Below are 23,143 nucleotides of genomic sequence, written 5' to 3' on the forward strand. Positions count from 1 at the left end.
AAAATAAATAATTAAATAATTAATTAAGATAATTAATTAACTTCACCTGTCAATGACTGTTAGTTAATTATCAATAGTTAATTAGGTTAATTAGTTATTAGGTTAATTAATCTTAATTAATTAATATTAACATGATTAAATAAGTTAATTAATTATTTATTTTTTTATTTTTTTATTTCCTTTTTTATTTCGTTCTGGGGCTGGGCCCCGTTTGTCATTGGCCAGGGGCGGACATGTCCGCCCAGGCCCTTTGGGCACCGGACTTGTCCGGGCTCGACCATAGCGGGCGCGGGCGCACGGGCGAGCGGGCGCGCGTGCGGCCATGGGCGCGCACGAGCACGCGGACGGGCTTTGTCGCCGCGCGGGCGAGCGCGGGCGCTGGACCTGGACGCGGCCAGCCGGGGCCGCGACAAGGTCAGGGGAGGCGGGGCACGACGCGGGCAGAGCCGCAGCAGGGGAAGCAGCACAGCAGCAGAGCAGGGAGAGAGCGGCGTGGGCCGGCGCAAGGGCAAGCGCGTGGGACGGCGTGGGCGCGCGGGGGACACGGGCGAGCGGGGCCGCGGCTGCGGCCGCGTGGGCGCGCGCGGGGCGCGCCTGGAGGACGGACGGGGCAGGCGCGGGCGGAGGCGTCGAGGGCGCGCGTTGGAGCAGCCGCAAGCAGCGGCGGCCGGAGCTGAAGACGATGCGGGAGCGCGGGGGGGGGGGGGAGAGGGCGCGGCCACGGCGGAGCGGACGCGCGGCATGGCAGAGAGATGAAGGAGGGGAAGCTCACGGGGCCGGTAGGGTTTTGGCAGCGGGGCGCGAGGTGGATGACGGGGACGACGGCGGAGAGGAGAAGCAGGCCGGCGGGGGAGCGCCGACAACGGGTGGCGGGGCGGCATCGGGCGCACGGGATCGAGGGGCGAGGGGAACGGGATCCCGATCCAGATCGACGAGCGGGAGTGGGGGGCGAGTGGGCTAGGGTTTCGGGGCAGTGGGGGGATAACGGGGAGTGGGAGGCCGCGGCTGGGCCGGCCTGGTTGGCCCGGTGGCCAGCTGGGCCACGGCCCAGCAGGGGGGCTTTTACTTTTTTTTTGCTTTTGATTTTCCCCTTTTATTCTTTTTCCTTTTCTATTTTATTTCTAGTTTCTTTTATATTTTGTTTTATAAAAATTACCACTAGTACCTAAATTAGTACTTCAACTTAGTCCATAGTCAGAAAATGTATAGTCCCCAAATAACTTAGTTTGATATTTTATTAATTACAAAAGGTATTTAAATAAATGTTTTGTTGTTGTTTTTATTATTTTGGTGCATCTAGATATACTATAACAGTGTGGTTTCTTCACCATAATTACATACGCATTATTTGGCACAACCTGAACTTTTTAGTTTTATTTTTCGAAAACTTTTGTTGCTTGCCTTATTTTGAATTTGAATTTAGGATCGGTTTCGAACTAACGCGAGATTAGAAACAGTAATCGAGGTGACGTGGCATCATTAGCAGAGTTTTACTGTAGCCTGATTATCCGGGCGTCACAATTCTCCTCCACAACAAGAAATCCCGTCCCGAGATTTAGGAGGTAGAGAAGGGGGGAGGGATTGGGTTACGAAAAATCTAACGGATCTTCTCGGTCTTGGTTGCTCTTCTCGAAGAGATCGATCCATTATGTTGATGTCTTCATTTCTCTGCTTCGGGTCACCGTGATGAAGTCGGCATTCTTTCTTCGAGAACTCCATCGTACTTACGAAAGAATTAAGGGTGGTTATCCCGGAAGAATGAACCTCTGCAAGGTTGACTACCTGGTAGCAAACATCGGGGAACGTGACGGAAGTAACTCTCGAACTGAAACTTAAGAAGTTATCAAGAGCAAAGTAAGAAGGTGCAAAATAGAAGTTTCAAGCGCATAGGCAATTGTTCATTGCCTGAAGCGAAGTGTGAAAGGGGTTCAGAGCAATGGGAATAAGTATTGCGTCTGATACCAGATTGATGATCTCATCGGAAGGTGGTTCGTGAATTAGATACGAGGCCATGCGCGAGGAACAAACTTGGGAACATGGGGTGTACAGGAGAGTCAGGTTTCGATCCTGTGGAACTGTGGGTTATGGGCCCACCATGTGGTTTTTTTTATAGGAGCAGTGACATCTTGCACGGTCATGATAGTAAGGCATGTCAGAGAATACCCTGTCAGTTATGTCGGCAACACGTTGGTACCAAGGGCGAGGGACGAAGAGAACCATTTTCCTGCTCGTTGAAACGAGGCGGACCAATAGGCAAAGTTCTCATCCATCGGTGGCTACCGAAATGTCATCAACAAAAGTAACATGGTCTACTGAGACAGTGGTACAACGAGGTGCTCAACTAAGCAGGGAATTATCTCTGCTCAACTAAGTCAGATTACAAAAAAAGGTTAAACAAAACAATGGAAAGGAAAATATGATTATCAGAGTAAACAGAACAATGGAAAGGAAAATGTATTTAAACACATATTTCAAGGGTATATCCTTCCCAAGGACAAGCAGAGCATGATATCCAGGACAGGATATAATGTAGAAAACTCTTTAGGTAAGGTGAGAGAAATTTCATGACATTACCCATACAACGGTGTTTGGATAATTGAGCGAGAAACATTTATCATTGGGCTTCAAATGTTCTTGTTGAAAATTGGATTACCACAGACATGCATCGAGATAGCCTTGACATGGTTATCAGGTGAAGATCAGACTTTAGAAACAAAAAGGGTCCATCGGGAACCGCTTGTAGAATAAGTCTTACAATTTCCTCATGGAAGAAAAGGATAGCCTTGCTAAAAGGAAATGGTAACAATAGGTCCTCCGGCCAGGTGTGCTAGGCACGACATCACCTTACCGGGTCATATAAAGACCAATGTTATAACTCTTGGAAATATGTTCCAACCATCATATCTGACCGAGATTTAGTTCTGATTGGTGTCAGGATACCTCAGACTTAGGATGCCTGAGAAGAGAAGGTGCGGCACGATTTGACGAGATGACATTGTAAGATTCTCGGGAAATGAACTATGGAAGCAAGTTCCGAACAAGGGTTCATCATTAAATCAAGGAGAGGTGAGGAGGTGACTGATTGTGACAACCCAAAATTTTGGCCTTGTTTTATAAATTAAAATTTTGCCAGGAAATTAAACTTTTCCATTTGCCAAGATTTACCCTTTTGATATTGTGGATTTTTACCTCAAGTGGAAACTCTCCAAAAGTATTATTGGACTTGTATGCTCTCTCTGAGAAACAATTCTTATTCAGTGGATTTAATTGCAAGGTTTGCCTTTTCTTGACCTTTACTCTTTTTAAAAATGATCTTTCATGAATTTGGAGCCTGTTTTGCACTGCAACCCTTTGACAGATGCCTTTAAAAATTCTACCAAAATTTGGGGATGTCATGTGATGTTTCCACATCATTTCTATGCAAATATATCTTTTGGTTATTGGAGATTTTGAGCTCTACGTCAACTTTTCAAATCTGGTCCAGTAGGCATTTTTGCACTACCACCTATTTAAATATTTCTTTAAAAATTCTTCCAAGTGTTTGGAGATGTCAGCAGATGCATACAATTCAACTTCATGCAAAAACCCAGTGATGATCTTTGAAAAATTTGAGTGAATCAACCTCTTTATCATTCTGGTCCAGTTTGGTGATTTGTACTGCAACCCTATTTTATTTTGCTCTAGTGACCCTGAGCTTTTTCCTGCTTGTAGCCCTCCCTACCAAACCCTTAAGTCCAGGAGAATGGACTCATTGGAGGATTTTAAGTGCATACAATGAGACCTTTTTCTTTCTGTCCAAAACTGTAGTTTTGCAAAACTTGCACTAACAAGTTTCTGGTTTTGCCCAAATGATCTTGCCATCATCCCCTACAACTAGAGAGACCCTGATCTGGAGATTTTGGCCACTCCAAGAGTTGCCTAAGTGCACTTGGCATTCTGTCGAACACTTGGTGTGCACAGTCAGTTTTGACATAAGTTTTAGTTTGCACTGTGATCTTGATCCTCTGACCCAGCAACCTTGTCCACTAAACTCCTAGCTATCCCTATCCTAGTCCTGTTAATTGCCAGCCTCACCCTCGCACTCTAGGCCGCCCTGGCATTTCGTCGAGCATGTCCCGTGTGTGCTCTGGGCGCGCCCAGAGCGCACGTTTTGCACGCGCGCGCACCGAGCCGCCGCGTCGCACTGCCGCACTCGCCGCGTCCCGCACATGGCCCTGGCTCGCCTACAGAACCGCGCACTACGCTCGCCCACTCTCCACGCCACCTCTGGCGCCCTACAGCGCCGCCGTCAGAGCTTTTGGCGGCACGCCGACGTCGGCAGTGAGCCTCTGCCATGGACGGCGCCGCCCAAGCCACCCGCGCGCGCTAGCTGCCCCTGTGAACAGCTCGAGCTTATCCCGAAGCCCGTCGACACGCGCTCGTTGCCGCCACGTCGCCCTGCAGCTACAGCACCGCGGTCGCCGGCGTTCTTATCCTTGGCCTCCGCGGGACCGACCTCGAGCGCCTATTTAAGGGATCCCCGAGCTCGTTCAAGACCTCAGGCGACCTCAAGCCTTCTCCCTAGAGCTCCCCAAGCAGTGGATTGACCGGAAGAGGCCATCTTCCCCAACTCCGGCCGGTTCGGCCGCCGCTGCCTTCCGGTGCCATTCGTCGCAACCAGTCACTCCCCCGCCCATCCAGCGCCACCACTCGCTTCCCCTTGTTCTTGCGGAGCTGCCTAGCGTCTCAGCCTCGATCGGAGACCACCGGAGCCCAAAAACCACTTCACTCTCGTAGCCCCCTCCGTCGCGGAGCTCGCCGCCGGTGAGTCCTTCCACCTCCGTCGACCCAGCGACCCCCGGGAGGACCGCCCCGGTCTGGCGGGTCCATCCCTGCCCTCAGGTGCCCTCGTGAAGCCGCCGCTCGTCGCCGGCGATCGCCGGAGTCCCGCTCCCGTGCGGGCAGAGAAGAGGAGGGAGAGAAGAGAATGGTCAAACCTGACCAGTGGGCCCCCTGGACCCACTGTCAGTGACCCCGCGCCACCCACGCTGGCTTAGGTGGTCGCGTAAACCCCGGAGTACGTCTCCTATGCTGCGAAAGCGTATTCCCCTCCGAGACGTTTTCCTTTTCCTGGTTTTATTTAAAAACAGAGATTTGACCAAACTTTGACTGGCTATAGCTTTTAAAATAAAACTCCAAATGAGTTGATTCTTTTTCCTACCTCTCTCAAATTTCCTCTAGTTTATTTTAAGATTTATTTCAAAAATATTTGGGACAACTTTTTGTACTGTGTTTGAAATATTTATTATTTGAACATTCTTTTTTTCAAAATAGGAAATGGAGAGTGAAGGAAGCTTTCAAAAAGTGCACCCTTTGCATACTCTTGAGGCAAGCATTCTGAACTCTGGCATAATTTTTTTTTGTGCGGTGTTTTGATACGGTTACAACACCACTTGACTTGGAGCGTGCGTTATTTTTTTATGTGACGATAAAAATCTTTCGCATGAATGCACAATGGAGATTCTTTGCTGGTAGTAATGGTCATGCTGATGGTAGTAGTCATCCTCGTGAGCTTCTCATGCGTACCGGAAGGAAGCCAGGAAAGTCGTGGTCTTGGGTAGACACGGGCTTGTCCCTAGTTCCTCGTCGAGATGAGTATGTCCGGTATGGTATGGTGAGGCTTGATGAGTGGTGAGTTTATCTGTTAATGGTAATATTGTTGGAGAATACTTGGACCACCTGAGTCGGTCGTGGGTCGAGTCTTGTTTAGTAGCTTCCACTACTAGTTTTGTACTACCACTTGTCCCTACCGCAGGTAGGGTATGGTTCAGTAAGTTGTCAACCCCTTACCAAAGCACACACCGTACAGAGAGGCCATGGTGGAAGATACCGGGTGCATCCGGTAGGCATGCCACTTGGTCCGGGGGCATGGGTGTTTCCGGTTGGGACCGAGAGGGGGGCACCCCTTAGAGCACGCGAATATAAATTTGATCCCATGCTACGTCGAGGCTGTAGCCTCCCCACTTAGAGTTTTGCTTGGCAGGTGTCGTGGGTGATTCCAGACACCGGTAAGTTAAGCTGGTGTGTGCAGGTCAGGCGTGTTTTCAATTAAAAGGCCGTAGGCGGAATTAGTCCCGATGGGCTAAATAACTCTGTTACTCGTGGGTAAAGAGTACACCCTCTGCAGAGGCTATATCCATTCGGATAGCCATGTTCATGGGTAAGGACCACAGTCTGAGATGGGTCTAGTGACGGTTTTCGGATGGAGTAACGGCAAAACTGGATCATAGTAACGGTATTCGGATGGAGAACGGTTTAACTAGAACACAGTGACGGTCTTCGGATGGAGAAACGGATATACCAGAACTTTGTTTATGACCTGTGACATATGAGGATTATGTTTATTATTACCATGGACTAACCATTTACATTATTTGAATTATTGAGTATCCCTGGGACGGTTCTACCTCCTCGATATTCACTGTGATTAAGTTTTTTAAGCCCTTTATGTGGTGTCGCTCAGACGCCCGACTGCGGCATGTTTGTTATTTAATTTTTCTTTATAAGCCCTTTATGTGGTGTCGCTCAGACGCCCGACTACGGCATGTTTGTTATTTAATTTTTCTTTATAAGCCCTTTATGTGGTGTCGCTCAGACGCCCGACTGCGGCATTGTTAATTTTTTTTGCAACCTTTCGTGGAGTCATTTCAGACACTCGGTCAGTGCATTCTATTTTTACTCCCGCATTGCATGTTCATATTTTCTCTGCATGCGTGCATCACAGATTTTCGTGGCTGACGTTATGATCATAAATACTTCGGAGCATGATTATCTCTTATTACATTATACCCGTGTTCTTAATGTTTGCGAGTACATTCAAATGTACTCACTGGCTTGTCCCTGGCTATTGTCTTGGCCAGATTTCGCGCATGGAGATAAGCATCACGGTGACAGCCCGGGAGCCTACGTATTGACGATAGCAGCCTCGCGAAGATAGGAGTTATCCTGGTCAGCTGTTCTTGTGGGAAATGGAGTCCCATAGACGCAGATGAACCACAAACCACTTCCGCCATCAACCACTAGAAACCAAGTGTTGTATTCATAGGCCACTTTGGTCTTGTACTACATATTTTGTACTTTGCTTGGAATTCTTGTATAAAGTTGGTGCCTCATCAGCTAACAGTAATCCTGGGGCTGGTGAGCACAAAGGCCGTTTTCTGGGAAATTAATACCCCGAAAATCCGGTCGTGACACTGATTGACTCAGTGACAATCCATTGAGATTTCCGAAAGATGGATTTCCACAACTATGTGAACAAGGAGATAACATTTGTCAGATCAAATGGTATAATGATGTATGCTCGAGGGAGACATACACAATTAAACATTGTTTGAAATGTGCACCCGAAATATGGGCTGGGTTGCACGACCAACGTCGGAATGGTGATTCAATAATCAATAGTCTAAGAATGAACGGCCGACCATTAACTTCAAAGCAATAGGGTTGCTAGAAGGGCAGGATCCAAACAGCACCGCTCACTCGTTTTTACCCCGGTTGGAATCAACACGAGGACCCAAGAAGGAATGGTGATGGTGAGAAGTATCACCATACCAAGATTTCTTAAGAGGTGGCGAAATTCTCACAACATTGAGGACAAAAGAGATGTTAATGTTCCAAGGTAAAGAAGAACAATTGCTAGATAGCAAGGAACTTAAAGTTCATTCAAACAAGACCAAGTCTGTGTTTGAAAGGAAGGCATGGATGTGGTCGATGATAACACTGATCATCGAGGGACAAGCATGGAATTTCTCATCATGAATTCAATTGATATCTTGGAAGAAGTTAAAATGTTGACGATGATCACGACACACTTGTCGAGAGGTTTCTTGAAGATGTAATCGATCAGCAATGACATCAAGTCAAAGGAATGGTGAAGCGAAAAGTTATTGGAATCAAGGGTACGACGCAAACTCCAAACCAAGCTTGTTGTTGGAGGTGAAACGATAAGATGAGGAAGATCGACATAAGCTTAGCTCATCATCGAAAGTTGTGCTCCACGGTTAAGGACCAGGTAGCACAGTTAAAATTTAGCACGCTAAGGATATAGCCTATCAGGCTAGGAATGACTTAAATGATTATTAAACTCATAAGCAACGAAAATTACTTAGAGTTATTGAATTGGAGTGTGGAATTGATTCACTTATCGGTGTCCTTGAGGAGTTCTAACAACTCGGAGCCCGTGAAAAATTGGAATCAATGAGAATGTAATACTTGATGGAGAACTCATAAGAAGTTATGCAGTTCCGTGATAATCTCGAGATACCAGGGGGGTAACACTCGACGACAAACCAAAGTAGAGGTTGGACTGGGGTATTGCCCTTACAGAAGACAAGTGCTTAAACTTGTACGAGAAATGGTATTTAAAGGAGAACATGGTCGGAACCACGATTGCAAAAGGATCAATACACAGATACTAGACGATATCATATCAAGGAAATAGTTATTATTACAAGAAGCTTCTAAGATAGGATCTACATCGTGTCCATGGGCATGAACACAAAGTTCAAGGTCGACTCCCACTTCTCCAATGCATAACCTTTCATTCACTTCTCGCATTCGATAAAGGCATTAGTGTTGAAAGTTTTACCTGGTGAAATACCAGATGAGTATGGCCCGTGAAATCTTTTGGGCTCACATAGATTAGGTAAGGCATTGGTTCAACCCATCGAGGCATCTTAGGAACATATACCACAAATTTTTTTGGAGTAATTAACACAAGCTCGAATGTAGAGCATGGTTCACAAAGCAGAGGATACAATTTACCAAAGGCATCATGTATCCGAGGAAAAGCTCACAAGCTTATTTAATATGAAGGACATTGTCGGATAAAATCCGACAAAAGGGTCTGGTGGTCCACTAGGGATCGGATGTGAGCATCAGTACTCAACCAGAGGAAGAAAGAATGCCAGGAGGTCAGGTTATAGAAACAACTGACTAACTCAAAGCTCACATGTAAAGGAATTATAGTTTCCAAATCAAAGGATCAGAAGCAAATGCTCTGATTAAGGATGGATAACTTGAGTAAGCTTAGGGGTACAAACGACGACAATTTGATTGGTCGAGATCCAGCTCATGTTAAAAATGACGTCTGAGCCGGAAGGATGAATTCTAGGATCTGATTGAGGATTGCGAGCATTCACAACAAATTGGATCAATGGACTCAAAATGATAATGGCAAGAGATGCCAATAATATTACGAGACTTAAGATTAATCATAATGCAAGTAAGCAAGAATTTCAAGAGCAAAAAGGCTCCTGAAGATTTTCGAAGATCGAATGATATTTTGAACACTTTTGTGAAATATTTGAATCAACTGGGGATGAGCGGATACTCGGTCAGTGCGAGAATTATCCGTAGGGGTATTCAGGTGACAAAGAACTGTATAGCAGTAAGCTCAAAGGATTCTTGGAACAACGGAGAGCGGTTCGGGGCATCTTGTATCAACAAGATCAACTTGGAATAAAATTAAGAACGACGGGTGTAAGTATTTATCCATAGATCAGTGGTAGGGAATTGCAAAAGCAACGAGCACAAAGTCTCGAGAACATCGGAGAATATTTGAGGGCACCTTGTAATAACAAGGGCAACTGGGGATGAAGGTATGAACGATAAAAGTATGTATTTATCCATAAAGATTTATCGGTGGTAGGGATCGCAATGGCGAAGGGTACAAGGGTCTCGGGAAAGCATCAGAGAGTGTCTTCAGAATCTTCTGGTGCAGCAGGCGATCATCTGGCCGGAAGGGGCTCTCCGGGAGAAAGTATTTACGAGAACCTATAGTTAGTCTTTTTAGCAAAATCATTTAACCCGGATAGGAGAGAGTTCAGAGTCCCAGAGTAAAGGTCGAGGAATAAAAGATCCTATTACCACCCAATGGCGACGTGGGCCCGTAAGACACACAGCCATGTTAGTAAAAGTTTTTCAATGACTAGACTCGACTTCGGCCATGGAGTTTGGAAGGGGGTTTCCTACAGGCAGTCGGCTCTGATACCAACTTGTGACGCCCCTGATTTGACCGTACACTAATCATGCACGCAAATGTGTACGATCAAGATCAGGGACTCACGGGAAGATATCACAACACAACTCTACAACATAAATAAGTCATACAAGCAACATAATACAAGCCAGGGGCCTCGAGGGCTCGAATACAAGTGCTCGATCATAGACGAGTCAGCGGAAGCAACAATATCTGAGTACAGACATAAGTTAAACAAGTTTGCCTTAAAAAGGCTAGCACAAAAGTAGCAACGATCGAAGAGGCAAGGCCTCCTGCCTGGGACCTCCTAACTACTACTCGAAGCCGAACTCCATGTAGAAACATCCTCGGGATCTCTAGCTCCTGGACTCCAGCATCTGGTTGCAACAACCAGGTATAGAAAGGGGAAAAGAGGGAGAAAAGCAACCGTGAGTACTCATCCAAAGTACTCGCAAGCAAGGAGCTACACTACATATGCATGGGTATATGTGTAAAGGGCATATCAGTGGACTGAACTGCAGAATGCCAGAATAAGGGGGGTAGCTAGTCCTGTCGAAGACTACGCTTCTGGCCATCTCCATCTTGCAGCATGTAGAAGAGAGAAGATTGAAGTCCTCCAAGTAGCATCGCATAGCATAATCCTACCCGGCGATCCCCTCCTCGTCGCCCTGTTAGAGAGCGATCACCGGGTTGTATCTAGCACTTGGAAGGGTGTATTTTATTCAGTATCCGGTTCTAGTTGTCATAAGGTCAAGGTACAACTCCGGGTCGTCCTTTTACCGAGGGACACGGCTATTCGAATAGATAAACTTCCCTGCAGGGGTGCACCACATAACCCAACACGCTCGATCCCATTTGGCCGGACACACTTTTCTGGGTCATGCCCGGCCTCGGAGGATCAACACGTCGCAGCCCCACCTAGGCTCAACAGAGAGGTCAACACGCCGGTCTAAATCCTATGCGCGCAGGGGTCTGGGCCCATCGCCCATTGCACACCTGCACGTTGCGAGGGCGGCCGGAAGCAGACCTAGCCTAGCAGGCGTTCTAGTCCAATCCGACGCGCGCCGCTCCGTCGCTGACGTCAAGAAGAGCTTCGGCTGATACCACGACGCCAGGATACCCATAACTACTCCCGCGTAGATGGTTAGTGCGTATAGACCAAATGGCCAGACTCAGATCAAATACCAAGAACTCGTTTAGCGTGTTATGTCGAAGTAACCGCGGACGCCGTCCAGGGCCAGGCCCACCTCTCGCCTAGGTGGTCTCAACCTGCCCTGTCGCTCCGCCACAAAGATCCACTTGCGGGTACTCCTACGAGCCGACCCGACTTTAGTCATCACATGTGTCATGTATATAGTATATAAGTATATACCCGTGATCACCGCCCAAGTGATCACGGCCCGATAGTATAGCACAGCAGACGGACAAGAATGTAGGTCCACTGATGGAAAACTAGCATCCTATACTAAGCATGTAGAATTGCAGGTAAAGGTAACAACAGTAGAAGCAATGACAGGCTATGCATAAGGATAGGATTAACGGAAAGCAGTAACATGCTACACTACTCTAATGCAAGCAGTATAGAGAAGAATAGGCGATATCTGGTGATCAAGGGGGGGGGGGCTTGCCTGGAAGCTCAGCCGAGGAGGGGTCGTCAACACCGTAGTCGTACTGGGTAGCAGCGGCGTCGGTCTCGGTGTCTAGCGAGAGAAGAGGGGGAAGAAACAATAAATATAAAGCAAACAATGCGTGACGATGCATGACATGGCAAAGCGCGGCGCTAGGTGTGCCCTAACGTGGTAGGAAGTGATACCGACGAAGGGGGGGGAACATCCGGGAAAGAAATCCCGGTGTTCGACGTTTTTGGACGGATGGACCGGAGGGGAAAGTTGTGTGCTCGCTATGCTAGGAATGTGTGGCGGACGAACGGACTGCGTATTCGGATTCGTCTCGTCGTTCTGAGCAACTTTCATGTACAAAGTTTTTCCATTCGAGCTACGGATTATTTTATATTAATTTTTAAAGATTTAAATCATTTTTAGAATTTAATAAATTATTTTAATTCGAAAATTAATTAATGCATCAGCATGACATCAGCAGTCAACGTTGACCGTTGATCTGGTCAACCTGACAGGTGGGTCCCACCTGTCAGTGACTGTTAGTTAATTATCAATAGTTAATTAGGTTAATTAATCTTAATTAATTAATATTGACATGATTAAATAAGTTAATTAATTATCTTAATTAATTAATTTATTTATTATTTTTTTATTTTTTTATTTCCTTTTTTATTTCGTTCTGGGGCTGGGCCCCGTTTGTCATAGGCCAGGGGCGGACATGTCCGCCCGGGCCCTTTGGGCACCGGACTTGTCCGGGCTCGGCCATAGCAGGCGCGGGCGCACGGGCGAGCGGGCGCGCGTGCGGCCGTGGGCGCGCACGAGCGCGCGGACGGGCTCGGTCGCCGCGCGGGCGAGCGCGGGCGCTGGACCTGGACGCGGCCAGCCGGGGCCGCGGCAAGGTCAGGGGAGGCGGGGCACGACGCGGGCAGAGCCGCAGCAGGGGAAGCAGCACAGCAGCAGAGCAGGCAGAGAGCGGCGGGGGCCGGCGCAAGGGCGAGCGCGTGGGACGGCGCGGGCACGCGCGGGACACGGGCGAGCGGGCCGCGGCTGTGGCCGCGTGGGCGCGCGCGGGGCGCGTCTGGAGGACGGACGGGGCAGGCGCGGGCGGAGGCATCGAGGGCGCGCGTTGGAGCAGCCGCAAGCAGCGGCGGCCGGAGCTGCAGACGACGCGGGAGCGCGGGGGGGGAGAGAGGGTGCGGCCACGGCGGAGCGGACGCGCGGCACGGCAGAGAGATGAGGGAGGGGAAGCTCACGGGGCCGGTAGGGTTTTGGCAGCGGGGCGCGAGGTGGATGACGGGGACGACGGCAGAGAGGAGAAGCAGGCCGGCGAGGGAGCGCCGACGACGGGTGGCGGGGCGGCATCGGGCGCACGGGATCGAGGGGCGAGGGGATCGGGATCCCGATCCAGATCGACGAGCTGGGGTGGGGGGCGAGTGGGCTAGGGTTTCGGGGCAGTGGGGGGATAATGGGGAGTGGGAGGCCGCGGGTGGGCCGGCCTGGTTGGCCCGGTGGCCAGCTGGGCCACGGCCCAGCAGGGGGGCTTTTACTTTTTTTGCTTTTGATTTCCCCTTTTATTCTTTTTCTTTTTCTATTTTATTTCTAGTTTCTTTTATTTTTAGTTTTATAAAAATTACCACTAGTACCTAAATTAGTACTTCAACTTAGTCCATAGTCAGAAAATGTATAGTCCCCAAATAACTTAGTTTGATATTTTATTAATTACAAAAGGTATTTAAATAAATGTTTTTGTTGTTGTTTTTATTATTTTGGTGCATCTAGATATACTATAACAGTGTGGTTTCTTCACCATAATTACATACGCATTATTTGGCACAACCCGAACTTTTTAGTTTTATTTTTCGAAAACTTTTGTTGCTTGCCTTATTTTGAATTTGAATTTAGGATCGGTTTCGAACTAACGCGAGATTAGCAACAGTAATCGAGGTGACGTGGCATCATTAGCAGACTTTTACTATAGCCTGATTATCCGGGCGTCACAACAACCCAGTTTATAGCCTGCTCCTCCGAATTACTACTCAAAAAAAATTGTGCAATTCTGTCGTTAATTGACTATACGTTGAAAATGATGTGGGTCCCAGATATCAGCAGGGTGGATTAGAGTAAAAAACGAGGGGTGCATCTGAGTAGTAAAAGAGGCGCTTGCTTGTGTTCGGGAGTGGACCTGGTGGGTACGTATTGTCATACTCACAACTACAGTCCTCTCCCGATTCACTATGTTGACAGGGACGGACGGCGGCGCCGCGGCGAGCGCACCAAGTTGGACATTCTTATTGAAAAATAAAAATGGACCGGAACTATTTACGACGTTGACTACGATTTGCATGGGTCCGCTGGTTGCAGGAAGAATGGTGGGAGAAAGAAGACTGGCCGCTATCTTTGCCTAAGAATAATATCGACTAAATGTAACGACACTATCATAGGAAATAATATCCTCCTGTTAAATCGTGAATTTAAAGAACTGGTGCATGAGCATTTAGCTTTATTTATTTATTTACTTATTTCTATACTACTTATAGTGTACCAGTTTTGAATTGGGCATCATCATCAATCCTAGCCATTCGTGTGCTCAATCCAACGGCTGAAAAGAGTGGGATTCGCAATGAACAGTACATCGCTGCTCCATCCACAATATTCCAGACCAATCGCCTCATCCTTCTCAAAATAAGTGGCCCATATTGATTCCTCTTGGCCCATGTTGCAAGCTGTTGAGCCCATGAAAAGTTGTTTTCAGAGAGGAAATATACAGTAAAGTTATACTCTCTCCATCCCACAATATAAAATATTTCGGCAAGCAATTTTATGAATTATTTTCTTTCTTAACAAATTATGGGGATTACATCTATTAACTTACTTTTTTGTAATGTATTTTCATTCTGCATCCGTACATAAACGATATTTTCATTTTGCCTTGAATCTATTGGCAAGTCTATGTTTTTTAAACCAAAAACCACTCCATAATAATGTTAAAACGTGCGTTGCACGTGCATACATACTAGTATGTTTAGGGGAACATGAGCATGTACCTGGCCGGATTCATGTGAGAGCCTCCCTTCCAGTTAATTATGGGCACCTCTATTGGGCCTTCATCAGTGGGCTGCATGTTATCAACAAGTGGAAAATGTGTTCCGTACCAAAAATAGTATGCGCTATGTACGGTACGGGGCACTAAAGGATCGGACCGTGCAACGACTTCCAAAACATTGTGTTTGTCAGTCTAACAACACATTTATTCAACCAACAAACGAAATATACTACTGATTGTACATTAAAAACAGCAGCAGCAGCAACCAGGGCTGGGGTGCAACGAAGCAGTAAGTAGGCCAGAAGAGTAAAGACACAGCTCTCTCTTCCAAACCAAACATCAGCCATCATTACAAAAGGGCTACCAAAAAAGAACAAGTGTATGCATCAAACTAAATAAAGATCCTACTACACCAAGTGTACGCATCTAATTAACTGGCTCAGTTAGACGTTACTATTTATTAAGCTATAGAGATTGGCTGACGGCTTGAACCAGATGGGTGCCTGGCGGGGGAAACTCCAGCCAGCAGGTCGAAGTCTGATACTTGTGACCCTCTCTCCTACTTTGGGCTGCAGAGCATGGCGGCACATATCAGGGTATGGTGCATGCAGAGACGCATGGTACGCTGTGTACACACAGTTTTGCCTGATGAACGAAACCGCGCTACCATCATGATCCTTGCCGTCGGTTATCTCCTGGTTAATCAGATAATTCAGTCCGAGAAACAGAGAGCGTGTACCAAGGCTACTTACTAGCCTCCAGTCAAAAATTCCTGAAGGCCCAGAGAAGCTGGGATCCTGCTCAAAGACCTTGCAGTGACTGTGATTGTATTCCACGAAACAACACGTCCGGTACATGCGAACGATCATCAATCGTTCGCCATCGTCTGATCGAGCTAGGAACCACCTGCAATTGCTGACAATGACATGTACCTAGGGTAGGGTAACAGACCTGATCTAAGCACCCTTCCCAAGGACACTTCCTTACAGTCAAAGACATTCAAAGGACAGCAAATTCTACCGACCGAAATCACCACAGGATGCAATCCACTCGACCGTGAGTTTCACTCGGATAACTCAATTCCACTCGACCAAGATATAATCATTCGACTATATCAGAAAACACTCGGAGTACAGAAGATCTAAGGTTACTCTGGATGGCAACGGTCAAGCACTCACTCCGTAGTCTTGATGATCATTTATATGACTTTTATGCTGGTGTTACCAGTAACGTCCTATCTTTATGTACATTGAACCCTGTGTAACTGAGGGCCGGAGGTGTCTGGCGAACTCTATATAAGCCACCCCCTCCTCAGGCACAAGGGTTCGCACCCCCTGTAAGTTCACGCATAATCCAATCGACCGGCCTCAGGGCACCGAGACGTAGGGCTGTTATTTCCTCTGAGAAGGGCCTGAACTCGTAAACCTTGCGTGCACAACTTCACCGTAGCTAGGATCTTGCCTCCTCATATCTACCCCCCATTCTACTGTCAGACTTAGAACCACGACAGTTGGCGCCCACCATGGGGCCGGTATCTTAGCAACTTTCCGGTGAGGTTGCAGTTTTTCCCGATTCCCATCATCATGGTTTCCGGCGGTGGATTGACTGAGGGCCGCGAGATCCGTCTCGGCGCGCTCGTCTTCGTCGCTGACGACTCCGCCTGGCTCTAGGAGGCCCCTCTCGACGTTGAGACACTCCCCGTCCATGGGGCGATGCACTTTCGTGCGTGCGTTCGCGGCGTCCTTCTACGGCAGCCGTCGACCCAGTATCGGTCGGCTCCCGCGGTATCTTCACTCACCACTGTTCGCCGTCGCAAGTGATCCGGTCGGTCGCGGCTTCAGCGGTGGGTGAAGCACGCGGTGGCACGCCAGTCGGCCACCCCCCAAGTGGCGGCAATCGAGCCCGACGAATCTCTCTACGGCATGTTCGATCTGTCGACTGGCTCCGTCGAGACCCTGTCCGAGTGCGACAGCAGCGACCCTGCGGTAGAAGTCTTGATGGTCGACTCACCGCACAACCCCCCTGGCATGCGTCGCAACAGTGGCGGCGATGGCGGGGGTGATCCGTCGCGCGTTCATGAAGAGTACCACCCCGAAACCCTTTCTTCGCAGTAGAGGGAGGAACTTCACCGCCGCAACATTGAGGCGCTCCACACGCCTATCATTGGAGAGACCTCTGAGGCTCGGGCCTTGGAGGAGGTGCGCCTGGCCACTTTGCCTGAGTGCACCCGACTGGAGAACCTTCAGCATGCACTCGACGAGCGTGCTCGGCAGCGGATCCCTGAGTCCAGTCGACGGGAGCGACAATTGTTCCCGCCTCAACCTCAGGTATACGACACTCCGATTCAGAATCTTACAGCTGCAGCCCGTATAGTAGAGTCTATTTAGCCGTCCCAGTCGGAGGCTGGAAGAGGTTTGATGCAGATCCGAGCTCTGCTCCGGGCGGCAGGGGAGCAGAACACGGCAGTGTCTCAGTCGCGGAATGGAATCCATAGCAGATCTGTGGTGGCTGATATAGTCCAGTCGGCTCACAGCCCAAGATCGCCTTTGAGGCGTGAGGGACGTGGGCATCGCCAAGAGCGGTACTTGGGTCAGAACCATGAGCAGTATGATCATCGACTCGGCCGTGATGACCGCTGTCGAGTGCCTACGACCCCTCCGAGGGGCGGATCATATGTGCCCCGGCATTATGATGACAGGCGCACATACAGCGAAGAGCGGAGGTTGCCAGTCGACCCAAGAGAGCCAGAGTTTGATGCGAGGTCAATTTTGATGCAAGGCCTAGTCGACAGGAACCGAGCACACAGAGAAGGGCAAGACAGAGATCGCCCGAGTGGAAGCAGAGTACATGTTTCAGGTCTCGAGTGTTTTAGCAGAGCCATCAGAGCTGCTGAGATCCCTCCCAACTTCAGGTTGGCGACTGGGGTTAGTAAGTTTACTGGTGAGTCCAAGCCTGACACTTGGCTGGAGGATTACCGAGTGGCTGTACAGATCGGTGGTGGAAATGATGAGGTAGCTATGAAGCATCTTCCTCTGATGTTAGAAGGTTCGGCCAGAGCTTGGCTGAATCAGTTGGCCCCAGGCAGTATATTCAGCTGGGAAGAGCTAGCCCGAGTGTTTGTCAGAACTTTTGAGGGTACTTGCAAACGACCAGCAGGGTTGGCAGAATTGCAATATTGTGTACAAAAGCTGAATGAGACTTTGAGAGATTACATTCAGAGGTGGACCACTTTGCATCACACAATGGAAAATGTATCTCAACATCAAGCAGTTTGCGCCTTCAAGGAGGGCGTACGGTATCGAGAGCTAACCCTGAAATTCGGTCGGACAGGAGACATGACTCTGACCCGAATGATGGAAATAGCCACTTGGTATGCTAATCGAGAAGAAGAGGATCGACTCCGCAGTGGAAAGGCAAACCAGTCGCCCAAGACACCGACGGAGGTCGGAAGCAGAAACGCAAAGCCGAGCCAGCAGGTCCAGGTGAAGCTTTGGTCGTAGGTCAAGGAAAATTCAAGGGGAAGCCCAAAGGGCCTTGGATCCCCAAGAAGGTAAAAGATCAAGCAGGAAATGATGTGTTGGATTTGCCATGCCATGTTCACACCAAGAAGGACGAAGAGGGTAATCTGATCTACCCAAAACATACCACTTGGCAATGTTGGCTCCTAATCCAGCAGTTCCGAGAGAAACAGCCCAGTGAGAAGGAGAAGGAGTCTGACAAGGACGAGGAAGAAGAAGAAGATGATGGTTTTCCCAACGTCAATTCCACTTTGGTGATTTTTGCTGACGTTGAAAGCAAAAGTCGATTGAAGGTCATCAACAGAGAAGTAAACATGGTGGCTCCGGCAACACCAACATATTTGAAGTGGTCCAAGACTCCCATCACATTCGACCAGTCCGACCACCCCCCGCGTGTTGCCACCCCCGGGAGGCAAGCATTGGTGGTCGACCCAGTCGCTGGGGGCACCCGACTGACCAAAGTCTTGATGGATGGAGGCGGTGGTCTGAACATTTTGTACGCATAAACTCTCCGAGGAATGGGCATTCTGATGTCCAAACTCAGCGAAAGCAACATGCGATTGCACGGAGTCATCCCTAGGAAGAAAGCCGATTCACTCGGCCAGATCGCTCTTGACGTAGTTTTCGGTGATTCAAATAATTACCGTAAGGAAAAGTTGACATTTGAAGTTGTGGATTTTCACTGTGCCTATCATGCCATCCTGGGTAGAACTGCATATGCTCGTTTCATGGCTCGACCATGTTACGTGTACCTCAAGCTAAAGATGACTGGACCTAGAGGCGTGATCGCAGTCACTGGTAATCGGCAACGAGCAGAAGAGTGCCTCCAGAAGGGCTCGAAGATTGCTGATAAACAAATGGCAGCAGTAGAAATGGAAGAGTACAAGAAGACTGCAGATCCGAGTGATTTGTTGAGAGCAAAGAAGCCTGCTTCAGACTCTGCATTTAAGTCGTCTGGTGAAACAAAGGCAGTTCATATTCACCCGACTGATCCCAATGCTGCTCCGACTCATATCTCAACAACACTCGACAGCAAATAGGAAGAAGCGATCGTCTAGTTCCTCCGTCAAAACTGGGACATCTTCGCATGGAAACCTTCTGACATGCCAGGAGTGCCCAGGGAACTGGCTGAGCACCGTTTGTGAGTCGACCCAAAGGTAAAACCAGTCAAAGAGCATCTCCGATGGTCGCCGTACAGAAAAGAAAAGCCATTGGCGAGGAAGTGGCTCGGCTTTTGGCAGATGAGTTCATCCGAGAGATTTACCACTCCGAGTGGCTCGCCAATGTCGTCATGGTGCCCAAGAAAGATGATTCACTCCGTATGTGTATCGACTTCAAGCATATCAATCGGGCCTGCCCGAAAGATCACTTCCCTCTTCCCCGCATCGATCAGATAATCGACTTGACTACGGGGTGTGAGCGATTGTCCTTTCTGGATGCATATTCCTAGTACCATCAGATTTGACTGTATGGACCTGATGAAATAAAAACAGCTTTTATCACCCCATTCGGGTGCTTTTGCTATGTTACTATGCCCTTTGGTCTCAAGAATGCTGGTGCCACATTCATGAGTATGATTCAGAAGTGCCTGCTCACTCAAATCAATCAGAATGTGGAAGCATACATGGATGACATCGTGGTTAAGTCACGTAAAGGTTCCGACCTGCTGACTGACCTTGCTGAAACCTTTGCCAATCTGAGAAGATATGATATCAGGCTCAATCCATCGAAGTGTACATTCGGAGTTCCAGGTGGAAAGTTACTCGGTTTCCTCGTTTCCGAACGTTGGATCGATGCAAACACAGAGAAGGTTGGTGCAATACTCCGAATGAAACGCCCTATGCGCATACACGATGTTCTGAAGCTTACTGGTTGTCTGGCCGCTTTGAGTCGATTCATCTCTCATCTCGGTGAAAAGGCATTGCCTCTTTACCGACTGATGAAGAAATCTGACAAGTTCGAGTGGACTCCTGAAGCTGACGCAGCGTTTGCAGAGCTCAAAACCCTGCTTTCCACCCAGCCGGTGCTCGCTGCTCCAATCAGCAAAGAGCCTTTACTGCTTTATATTGCAGCCACTGGACAAGTCATCAGTACAGTACTCACGGTCGAGCGGGAAGAAGAAGGTAAAGCCTACAAGGTTCAACGCCCAGTGTACTACATTTCTGAAGTCTTAACCCCATCCAAGAAGAGATATCCACATTATCAGAAGCTTGTCTATGGGATTTACTTGACCACAAAGAAGGTTGCGCATTACTTCTCAGATCATTCAATTACAGTCGTCAGCGACGCTCCATTGTCAGAAATTTTGAACAACAGAGATGCAACTGGTCGAGTGGCCAAATGGGCGATTGAACTCCTTCTGCTGGATATCAAGTTCGAGGCAAAGAAAGCAATCAAATCCCAAGCAATAGCAGATTTTCTCGTCAAGTGGATTGAACAGCAGCTGCCGACTCAAATTCAGTCGGAATATTGGACTATGTTCTTTGATGGGTCCAATATGTTGAATGGTTCAGGTGCAGGGGTAGTCCTGGTATCCCCGCGAGGCGACAAGCTCAGTTATGTTCTCCAGATTCACTTTGACTCCTCCAACAATGAAGCTGAATATGAGGCACTTCTGTATGGGTTGCGTATGGCCATTTCACTCGGCGTCCGGCGCCTAATGGTTTACGGCGACTCAGATTTGGTGGTCAATCAAGTGATGAAGGAATGGGATGTTAGGAGTCTAGCTATGACTGGTTATTGCAATGCAGTGAGGAAATTGGAAAATAAGTTTGAGGGGTTAAAGCATCACCATATACCCCGACTGAAGAACCAGGCAGCCGATGACCTGGCAAAGATAGGTTCCAAGAGGGAGCCCATTCCCAGCAATGTGTTTTTGGAACATATTCACACACCATCCGTTCAAGAGGATCCCTTCATAGAAGAGCCCCCACAACCTGAGAGCTCCACTGACCCGACTGAAGTTGAAATCCCAGCCGTGGTCGACTTGATCATGGAAGTTTTGGTCGTCATTCCTCATTGGACAGTGCCGTACATCGCATATATTCTCAGGAAAGAACTCCCAGAGGATGAAGAAGAGGCTCGTCAGATCGTCCGTCGATCCAAAGCCTTTATTGTGATGGGTGGACAGCTTTACAGAGAGAGTGTTACTGGAATCGCTCAGAGATGCATCACATCAGAAGAAGGCCGAATGATCCTCCACTCGGGGACCTGTGGTCACCATGCGTCCTCTTAGACCATCGTGGCCAAAGCATACCGAGCAGGGTTTTACTGGCCACATGCTAATGAGATGGCAAAAGAAAGAGTAGACAAGTGTGAGGGCTGTCAAATCTACTCCAACATGTCCCACTAGCCTGCATCAGCCTTAAAGACCATCCCACTCGTCTGGCCATTTGCTGTTTGGGGATTGGATATGGTTGGACCTTGGAGGACTGGCAGGAGTGGCTTCACCCATCTGCTCGTGGCAGTCGATAAGTTCACCAAATGGGTTGAAGCTAAACCTATCAAAAACCTCGAATCAAGTATTGCTGTCAGCTTCATCAGAGAGTTAACATTCAGATATGGAGTTCCACACAGTATCATCACAGATAAAGGGTCAAACTTTGATTCAGATGAGTTTAGAGCTTTTTGCGCTTCCCAGGGCACTCGGGTCGACTATGCTTCAGTCGCCACCCACAGTCGAATGGGCAAGCAGAAAGAGCAAACGGTTTGATTCTCAAAGGGCTGAAACCTTGATTGATGCGTGACCTCAAACATGTAGCAGGCGCTTGGGTCGACGAGCTACCCTCAGTACTTTGGGGATTGAGAACAACTCCAAATCGGTCAACTGGTCGTACTCCCTTCTTCTTGGTGTATGGGGCAGAAGATGTGCTTCCGAGTGACTTGCTTCACAATGCGCCCCGAGTGGAACTTTTCTCAGATACTGAAGCAGAATAGGCCCGACAGGATGCCGTTGATCTTCTGGAGGAAGAGAGAGATGGCCTTGATCCGGTCGACTATCTATCAGCAAGACCTTCGTCAATTATATTCCAGAAACGTGAGAGGTCGAGCATTTCAAGAGGGGGACCTCGTTCTCCGAGTGGATCAGCAACGGCCGACAAGCTTGCTCCTGCTTGGGAAGGCCCCTTCATCATCACTAAGGTGCTCCACAACGGAGCGTATCACCCCTATAATGTGGAGCACAATAAAGACGAGCCATGCTCTTGGAATGCGGAGCTGCTCCGCAATTTTTATACTTAAGCATTTAGACTGTTGAGATGTAATAAGAAGTACCTTTTAGTTTGTTTATCAAAGACACAAATTTACAGTCTCCTAAATGATTGTTGTTACTTATATATGTGTTCAGAATCCCCCAGTGGGTGGCATAGCCGCGAATCCGTTTCGCCTAAGTTCCAAAAACAAATCCTACCGAGTGAAGAGCAAGCCCATCACTCGGAGGCTTAGCCGCGAATCCGTTTCGCCTAAGTTTGAAAAAATCCTACAGAGTGAAGAGCAAGCCTCTCACTCGAGGGCTTAGCCGCGAATCTGTTTCGCCTAAGTTTGAAAAAATCCTACCGAGTGAAGAGCAAGCCTCTCACTCGGAGGCTTAGCTGCAGTTCTGTACTCGCCTAAGTTTGAAAAATCCCACCGAGTGAAGAGCAACCCTCTCACTCGGGGGCTTAGCCGCGAATCTGTGTCACCTAAGCTTGAAAAAAATCCTACAGAGTGAAGAGCAAACCTCTCACTCGGGGGCTTACCGCGAATCTGTTTCGCCTAAGTTTGAAAAAATCCCACCGAGCGAAGAGCAACCCTCTCATTCGGGGACTTAGCCGCGAATCTGTTTCGCCTATGTTTGAAAAAATCCTATCGAGTGAAGAGCAACCCTCTCACTCGGGGGCTTAGCCGCGAATCTATTTCGCCTAAGTTTGAAAAAATCCTACCGAGTGAAGAGCAACCCTCTCACTCG

The sequence above is a fragment of the Aegilops tauschii genome, chromosome 2 (genome assembly GCF_002575655.3).
Source record: "Aegilops tauschii subsp. strangulata cultivar AL8/78 chromosome 2, Aet v6.0, whole genome shotgun sequence".
NCBI classification, from domain to species: domain Eukaryota; kingdom Viridiplantae; phylum Streptophyta; class Magnoliopsida; order Poales; family Poaceae; genus Aegilops; species Aegilops tauschii.